General features: G+C 39.2%; 1 protein-coding gene and 1 long non-coding RNA gene across 4 annotated transcripts in view; both read right to left on the reverse strand.

Moving 5' to 3' along the window:
* The window catches only part of LOC145766924 (sodium/nucleoside cotransporter 1-like), a 30041-nt gene extending 29003 nt beyond the window's left edge, over positions 1 to 1038 (reverse strand). For both annotated transcript variants that reach the window (XR_014288728.1, XM_082578632.1), the window contains exon 1: positions 779 to 1038. The gene's annotated coding sequence lies outside the window, so the exon portion shown is untranslated. The remainder of the gene's footprint in view (positions 1 to 778) is intronic.
* A 5482-nt stretch (positions 1039 to 6520) lies between these two features.
* LOC145765920 (uncharacterized) lies at positions 6521 to 9516 on the reverse strand. 2 transcript variants are annotated; one of them, XR_014288680.1, is made up of 3 exons: positions 8939 to 9516; positions 6988 to 7042; positions 6521 to 6660 (listed from the first exon to the last, which is right to left on the reverse strand). It is a non-coding gene; the product is annotated as an uncharacterized LOC145765920 (long non-coding RNA). The 2 variants fall into 2 exon arrangements; XR_014288679.1 differs by having other exon boundaries at positions 6547 to 6660; positions 6973 to 7042.
* Positions 9517 to 9527: the final 11 nt, after the last annotated feature.

Here is a 9527-nt window from a genome sequence, read left to right on the forward strand (position 1 = left end):
ACTTATCTTTTGTTGGCAATTTTGTCTAGTGGTGTCTGGCAACAACAAAAAATAACGACCTTAGTATAATACACAGGCCTAGTCACGTGCGAACCTATAGTACAATGATGACTGAAGGCCTATATTATGATATTTTAATTTTTTACTCTAAATTTAAGCTAAAAAGTACTTAATCTTTTTGAAACAATAGTTATGACAATCCAAATTCCATGTAGCCCACGCCCGGATAGCTCAGTTGTTGAAGCGCCTGACTTTACGAACGAAAAATCTGTAAGATCAAGCTAGTTCGACTCTCGGCTTGTGCGCTTGAGCACTCAGCGGTACCAAGTGAATAGAATAATCCACTAAAACCAATCGGAAACTTCGCTCTGTCAAAACTCGGTGACCACCGGCCTGCGTCAGTGGTTTAATGCCGCTACAAGTGCGACATAGTTAGAATTAACCTCTCAAAGAAGCTTTCTCAGTCCGAGGATAAAGATTCAATCAATCAACAATTCAGTGACGATCGGTGAGGGAAAGCAAGGAAAGCAGTGCTTACCTGAGCGAAAACTATGCAAAATATAATGACTGAATTCTAGGTTTAACTTCTTATTATTTTTATCAAGTCTATTTTAACTTGAAAATTACTGTGTTCGTGACTAGAATTACTCGTAACTCTTGTGAGTATCTAAGTCCTCACCAAACCGCATTTCTTGCCTATAAATGCCAATTAACGCAAACGCTTTTGTCAGAAACCATCACTGAAGCTCCAGGGAAATCAACTTTCAAAAGTGCTTACCTTACATTGAAAAACGCCTTCGTTTTATCCAATCCTCAATCGTTTTGCAAAACGACACCAGCTGCTTAGCCAATCAGATGTGTTATCTGGTGTTATGGTTAAACTTGCTTTCCCAGTGACGTCAATGCGTATCTCAACAGGCGAAAGGAATACAGCCTCTACGCATGAGTGATTTTCGGGCTTGTAACTATAGGCTACTGAGTACGCTGAAAATAAAGCTGGTTCTCTTAACAAAAAAAACATAGATTCTACAATAAGACATGCAATTCCAAAGGGTACATTAACCAACCAGTACTGAAACAGCACAAGTGTTTTTTAAATTCTTTGGGTCAATAGACTGACATCACAAGTTCAGAGCAAACATACTTGTGTTCTTCAAGAATGGACTAGCTTAATTTATAGGCTAATTATTTGCTCTTTACTAGTGCACCAGTCCAATGCATGTTGTAAATGCTTACAGATGACATTGACAATAAGTTTTTGTGCTCAGTCTAAAAAAGCAGCCAACATTCTAGACTAGTCCCAGTTTGATTGATTGATTGAATCTTTATCCTCGGGCTGGGAAAGTCCGAAGATTTTGTTTTGGAAATGCTCTCAGAGCGCACCAAATTGGAAGTGTTTTTCAAAATTTTCTGGGGGAGGCCCCCCAGACCCCCCGCTGGAAGTGTTGCCTTCGGCAACACGCCTTCGGGCTTCGCCCGACGGTTACGCCCCTCGTGCCTACTACCTTGCTGCAACATATTTCCAAGTTGCTTTCCCAATGGTTTAAGCCACCGAACGTCACTGATCAACATATCAAAGTGTGATTACGGAATCTCAAATCACTGTAAAACTTAGCTTTATTTTTTTAATGACTTATTTCCTGTTACTAGTGTTGCCAGATGTTTTTTAGGTTTTCAATTCAACACAAGGGCAAAAATCTAGTTCAAAATTTGTGTTGCAGCCTAAAAATAGTCCAGATAACTCAAAACATACACAAACACTATATTCATCAACTACTACTCAAACTATCAACGTATTTTAGCGATTCTGGCTGCTAGCAAGCGTAACAGATCGGCATCTAGTCAAGTTAGAAGCTCGCACGTTGACATGGACTGGGCGTATAATTAAGTAATATAGTAGGCTTATGTCGCCAAGCAACAAACTACCAACAGTGCACACTATATAGTTTGAATGGTTCAGCTCAATTGTCATTGTGGTGGCGTCTCTCAAATCAATTTTCTTTGTAGTCTTTTATGGAAGTTTCTACGCTTACGATACTCTGAAGCGGAGAAAGACGCTTATCGTACAATCGTCACAATCAAAAAGTCTCTGTGACGGAAATTCAGTCTATTGTCTAATTGACAAAACAAATCTTACTACGACGGAGGGCTTGTCTATACATGTCGGTAGTTACAGCCAGCTAGCTCTCAAGTCTCAATGGATGCCCGTCAGATACGGAAAAGACTAGAACATCACACGTCCAGGGCGAAAGAGAAAATTGAATTGAGTCCTGTCTTTGTCATGAGTTACCAAGGGGGGTGGGGGGGACTTATATACCAGTCCCAGGTATAACCTGTCCCCCCCCATGATAACTCATGACAAAGAGAGGACTCAATTCAATTTTCCCTTTCACCCTGGGCGTGTGATGTTATAGTCGTTACCGTCAGATACAGGCCTATTTGAGCAGCGTTGCCTTTCTTGTATTTGAGTAAAGATTAAATGTATACAAAATAACCTATAGCCTGTCTGTGGTATCCTACTCTGCACAAGAAAATTATATTTGAACCTTACATTCGTAATATAATTAGCCAAAATTTTAAGTTGTTGGCTATTTAGTAAAAAGACAGAAATAGTTTCTGCAAACAATATTTCAAACAAAATTTCTTTAGTAATAGTCTAAGTCTGTTTGAAAGAACTTCAAATATGATTATCGTGCGTTATTAAATTTACGAGAAAAGAAAATAAATCTGCGAAAAAAAATCCACTTTGACAATAACCATCATAAAAGGCGAGTTACTGTGTAGCCTAACAACCCAAAGGTCTACTATAGTCTTTCTATTATTTTGTGAAGAAACTATCATTTTCTCACATTTAATCGTTGCTTTTGGGTACTGTAGGCTACTTACAATTTCTACACCCAGTTTGTTTCCAAAAATCCAGTTAAGACTACAGTAACCTACTAGTAAGAGCGTTGATGACCAAAAATAAGTAGGCCTAACCCAGTGTTTCCCAACCCGAGTCCGCGGACTCAAATGAGTCCGCGGAAGGCTCTGGGTGAGTCCGCGAGCACATCAACTAAGATCATATATGTAAGCAATAGGTGTTTTAATGCAACTCTGACGTAACTCAACGGAATTGTTTGTTTAATTACGCATATTCGCACACTGGGCTTTTATTTCATTCGAACATCCGTTGGCTGTCACGCGGAAAAGTGTTACAGAGAGTGGCTAGCCTACGCAATGAAATCGGTGCTTTTTTAAAAGAGCAGAATCATAAACTTGCCAAGCGATTCAGCGACGAGTGGATTGCCAAATTGCTGTTATCTGATTTTTTCAGCCATTTAATCCTCTGTCTACCATGGGGTCCAATGGACCCCAAAACAAATTTCGCTCTGCAATTTCTCAGGACATATAGCAGATGCGATATTGATATACTTTGACTTTTCACAGCTTTGCTTGATCTTTTGGACAACATAACAATTATTGATCTCAAACAAAAGTTGGTAGCATAGAAAAAAATAATAGCATCTTGTACCGTGGGGTCCAACGGACCCCAAGCCTGCTGCATTCGAAGTAATCTTGTATTACAACAGCACTAAAAGAGGAGTCGACACTATTGACAGAACTTCCAAAAGAATGACGAGAAGATAGCCGATAGCTCTATTTTACAACATGATCGATATCACTCAGTACTGTCAATGCTTTTGTGATATGGCATCAATTATTGCAAGGCGAAAATAGCAGCACAAGATTGAAGCATGCATGCATGAAAGAGAAGAAAATTTTAGATCCAACTAGGAAAAGAGCTTGCTGGATTACCAGTTTCGACTTCAATATCAACAAGACAGTCATCTAAATCCGCAACAAAATAAAAGAAACAGCTGCTGTTGAAGATCAAACGCCAAAATCAAATAAGGCGAGATGCTATCTTTGCGAAAGACCAAAAATGCAGACAATTCTTTACTACTTACAAACTCAACGTTTGCCGAGAACATTCGCAATTCATTTGCAATGAATTGCGATAATATATAAACTCACAATATTTCTTGTGAACTAATATGTAGGCCTAATATTCGCTTTTTAGCCAAATCTCTCAATAGTTTGAGCATTGCTCAAAAATAGGCCAATTCCTTATCAGTTTGGTTTGTGCATGGGCTACTGTATGACTTCTTTGTTAAGTTTCGAGTATTTTTGGTTTTTCTAAAGCGTTTATAAGTTATGATTTTTGTAGTCTGTTACGTTTTTTCCTACTGAGCTTTCATTTCATTATCGGAGCTGATTTTTTTTTGTCCAAAACAAGTACTTTGAAATTTGGGGTCCAATGGACCCCAACGGTAAAACTTTCATTTTTTTTTTCGGTAGACAGAGAGCTGACTGAACACTACCATGCAGGGAAGAAATAATTTTTTTTTGGATGTATCGGAAGACATTGTCGCATTTAAAGGTAAAATGAAAATGTGCATGCATCGAATGGAAAGTGGAAAGATAGCTGCTTTTCCTGCTTTAAACGCATTTTTGGAAGAAGAAGAATTTGATTTGAAGAGCATCGGTGGAATCTTTCTTGAGCACCTTACTTCATTTATGTTCGAGCTGGACAGATTATATTCCTTCCCACAATTTCAACAAAGAGTTTAAAACGTTATGATTCGAATTAGTACTTTCAAATGAATCATAATTATGCATTAGGCCAGGCCCAGGGTTACTCATCTAATCCAAAGGTCCAGTTTGATAAGTTGAATATTTTTAGCGGTCCGGTGAATAAGTTATTTCACACGCAACCACGAAAGTTAAATTATCTGTACCAAACCACGTTTTTTAGGTAAAATGTAACTCGAATTGGATTTCTGAGAAAGTTTTGGGGAGTCTGGGAGTCAAAGCACCCCAGCAACTAGAATAATCACAGTAAAAATTGCTTCCTCCGAGTAGAAATCTGTTTAAGGAAGCCCTGGAACGTGGCAATAAAGTTACTCTTCCAAAAGCTCAAGGTCCACCAACACCCAGAACTCCAGAAGGTCCGGATTCGGCCCGCGGTCCGCCAGTTGAGTAGCCTTGCATTAGGCTATGCAATATGCAATCAAAATTTTCTTTTTTCACTGCACCCTACTGCACATATTGCAATATAACAATTTCTGCTATTCGCTTTTAACCTAATTATGACCTTCCATTTTTGCCTCAAACTAATATTCACGGCACAATATTCTGCAACACAGTAGGTTACATCATTATAACATAGCATGATGCCCTTCTTTGTATACCGGACACTTGCATCCAGTAGCGTAGCCAGGAATTTTGAAAGGGGGGGTTTTGACGACCCAGCGGTGGGGGGTCTGGGGGGCCTCCCCCAAAAAAATTTGAAAAATTACTATGAATTTGGTGCATTCTGAGAGCATTTTCAACAAAAATGTGGTTAGGCTACAAATATTCCTGTAAAATGGTGGTGTCTGGTGGCATAGCAAAAGGATAAGATCATGTTTTCTTCGGCATTTTTCGGAAATAAAGCTAAAGTCTCTATGTTTTCTTGTTGCTAATTCCTGGCTGAGATGTTTGGTATTGGCAAAACTTGCTCTTTTAATGCAATTTTGTTTAAAATTAGGCAATTTTTTTTAGACTGAAAGCATCATTCTCAATATCGTGACGTCACACTCGTGCCAAAGAGGAGGGGGGTTGTAACCCCCAACCGCATGTTGTAACCCCAAGTTGATTTGGCTACGCCACTGCTTGCATCATTACTCGATAGTAAACTGATAGATGAGCATTATCGCTATATCTTATGTTAAAACTTAAAAAAAAATGTGCCTTTCAGGAGCAAAAATGCCCTTTTTTCATAATCTTGCCCCCCCCCAGTCAAAAATTGTTCCGGCGCCCCTGGCTACAATAGCCAAATTTTGGTAAGCAACCCATAATCTCAACTATGGTACAATTTTAAATCAGTTGCTGTCCATGAAAAGTGAAGAACCCTTTACAATTACATTTTGGTCATTCTAATCCACCCACACATCACACCTTCCCTAGTTCAGAAGGTGCAGCCTGATGTTGCAATTACCAAGAGCTTATACAATACCAGTACTAGAAACCTTTTCTGGTAAGTTAATCAAGCTTTAAACCTACTCTGGAGCTGTATTAACTCTGTTACTTAACTCGCCTAGTTAATCACAGTTTGATCATGGATTAAACAGCCCTTGGTGTTGGTGCATACGAAAGTCTCACTTAATTGTAGTTTAATTCAAGATTAAGTCAATTGCAGTTTAATCACTGTTGGTGCATTCGACCCTAAGTGTCCTGCCAAAGACACAGCCGTAGTCTCTTGAGCGGTGTCGAACCGGCGCCCTTTCGATTGCCGCTCCAGGGCTCTCACCACTCGGCTCCGCAGCCGACAGCCATCTATAGAGATGAGTTTTAAGTAGGCCTATACGTAAATGACTATGAAAACACTTTGTCCATGTAGGCCTGTATATTATAATTATAGACCAAGCCTATTTTCTTAACTTAACTTTTACTTTCCATTTTTAATTCCAAATAATTATAAAAGCAAACCATAAAACAAACCAATACAAAGAAAAAGGAAAGTGGGGCTGAAGGGCGAAAGAGACGAAAGTTGCAAGCAGCAGAAGCTGAAAAGTCAAGCAGGTTCTTCACAAGATAATGCACCACAAGGCGAAGAGAAAGCGACTTCCGGTAAACCTGCGAATAATGATAGAAACAATGAGGCAACAGAAAAAAGGAGCATGATGGACAAAGATAACAGTAGAGATTCTAAGTTATGTGGTGAGGATTGTCATGTTTAGAGCATGAAAATAGAAAATGCCAACATGTATATATATTTTTTTTTTTTTCATTTTTTGCGCAACGTTCAAAGTTTAAGATGGATACCACTACATCTTGCAGGTTTACAATTTTCCATATGAAATGGATTTGTTTCCTGTCTCATCATTAGTGCGTCCGCTCCGGGAGCCGTCCACACACCCAAACACTCAGCAGGCACACCATACTTACATGGAAGATACCTACCAGGGAGGCGAGGGACTCACTACGACCGAAGGGACCCACCGCGGTAGATGGTGATCTGTGGATGTAAATTAAAGGTTATTGGCTGCCTCAAGCTGATCTGCCTGTCTCGACTTTTCTCTTGCTGATTTTGGAGCAGTCTAGGAGATGGCGGGTCAAGCATAAGAACTAGCGCGTTTTGGTAGATTATATATCCTATAATCTATATAACGTAGCCTATATATCCCAATCTCAGATGTTGTAGTCCTTATGAATATTTTATACAATGGTACCGTTAATTTGCATTCATCAAATGCTGGCACTTGCACAACAATCTAACCTCTTAGTGTAATTTATTAAGTTAAGAATCGATTTCGCTATAGTAATAGCATCTTCAGCTAGCACATGTAAAAAAAGAAGAAATTTTGAAAAATACGTAAAACGAACAAATAAAGCAAACTCCGATGTTATCAACACGCATAAAAATTATATTTTAAATAGGTGGTTACATAATATTAACATCAAAACCTGCAAGCCTAAATCTTAACTGGTGTTCTCCACGATTTCCAACAATATACTGGTACAAAATTCAAGAAATACATTAACCTGATCATCCGTCTAGTAAATTACAACAGTTTAAGAAGGCGAATACAAAGAAAAAACGCAATTTAGTTTCAGTCCATTGCCGTAAGTTTATATCGATAAAGCGTCAATAAAGAATAAGTGTAAATGGGCATCCATCTAGTAAATTACAACAGTTCAACAAGACGAATACAAAGAAAAACGCAATTTAATTTCAGTCCATTCCTATAAGCTTACATAGACAAAGCGTCAAAAAAGAATACGTTTAAATGGGCAAAGTTGAAGAATCTACACCACAGGGGTCGGAGGTTGCTTATGACATGGGATTTAAGTGGTTGGTCGAATCAATTTCTGTATGTTTATGGTGGCTTTGATTGTATGTAACCATTTATCTTCAGCGATGTCTAAATAATGTTTGCTGGGTTGTTCGGCGAAAGTAACGACAAAGCAGTCTGCCAGAGCTGGTTTCTTTTTGAGTTCAATATTGTGGAGTTTCGCATAATGTTTCAATAATGCTGCTTTGTCACCGGATTTATCAAAGTAATTAAAACTGTTCCAAATAGATCTATGTGTGGCCCAACGTGTGGAAAATTTTGTCATGGTTTGTTAAACCCTTTGTTTGAGAGACAAGTAGATCGACGCGCTTTAGTTGGTTTGTAGCGGTAGGGCCTAATCTATATTTGAAACGTGACCAGTATGAGACACTATAGCAAACAATTGACATTAACGATACATACGACCAGTGGCGTACGCAGGATTTTCTCAAGGGGGGGACCATTGACAGTAGCGTAGCCAGGGATTTTGAAAGGGGGGTGTTGACGACCGGCGGGCGAATCCCGACGGCGTTTTCGTCTAAGAGGAAACCCAGCGGCGGGGGGTCTGGGAGGCCTCCCCCAGAAAATTTTGAAAAATTACTATGAATTTGGTGCATTCTGAGAGCATTTTCAACAAAAATGTGGGTATGAATATTCCTGTAAAATGGTGCTGTCAGGTGGCATAGCAAAAGGATAAGATCATGTTTTCTTCGGCATTTTTCGGAAATAAAGCTAAGTCTCTATGTTTTCTTGTTGCTGATTCCTGGCTGAGATGTTTGAATGTTTGGTATTGGCAAAACTCGCTCTTTTAATGCAGTTTTGTTTAAAATTAGGCAAGTTTTTTTTAGACTGAAAGCATCATTCCCAAGCATAAAGAGACTGAAAGCATGATTCTCAATATCGTGACGTCACACGCGTGCCAAAGGGGGGTTGTAACCCCCAAACCCCCCCTTGACTACGCCACTGGCCATTGATATCCCAGACGTCTTCTTAATATCCCAGTATGGTTTTAGTTTAGACTTTATCCATTTTTTTCTCACTATAATAGGCGTACAGAACGCTATTCTACATTGGCCTACCTGGGGTGGGGTAGGTGGATTGGGCCATGTATTTCGTATTGGCTTAGTCCAGTGTTTCTCAACCTTTTTTGGCCCAACGCTCCCTTTATAAACTGGCGATATTTTACCGCCCCCCAACAAAAACGATTATTTACAAAAAACAAATATATATTTACGAGCGTGAAAACAGTATACTAGTAGTAGTTGTTACGTCATAATGGAACTCACCAGATTTTGTGATATACTGAAAAATTACTGAATTTAAATTATAAATAGATAGCGTTTGTGGGGGTTTATGGGGGTTTGTGTGAAAAGTAGCACCTCTAGTTCTTCCATTTTCTCATATGAGAGTAATGGTAACATTGGTCCTTCATATAAACCCCAAGTCTCATTTATGGCTCCACGAAGTTGGTAATGCACACCAACGGCCACACCCTGGTAACGGCATAATGCTGGCTAAACTAAATGAGGCGCATGTTAGAACAGCTTTAACATGGCAGGGAAGTCAATCCCTTTAAGTGCATAAAGTCTAGAATGGCTGAAAAGGCAGAAGAACCATAAGTAGTCAATGGCTTGGAAGGCATGATAGCAAAACGATGTGACCCGTTTA

This window comes from Aplidium turbinatum, chromosome 3 (assembly GCF_918807975.1).
Source record: "Aplidium turbinatum chromosome 3, kaAplTurb1.1, whole genome shotgun sequence".
Taxonomy (NCBI): Eukaryota; Metazoa; Chordata; class Ascidiacea; order Aplousobranchia; family Polyclinidae; genus Aplidium; species Aplidium turbinatum.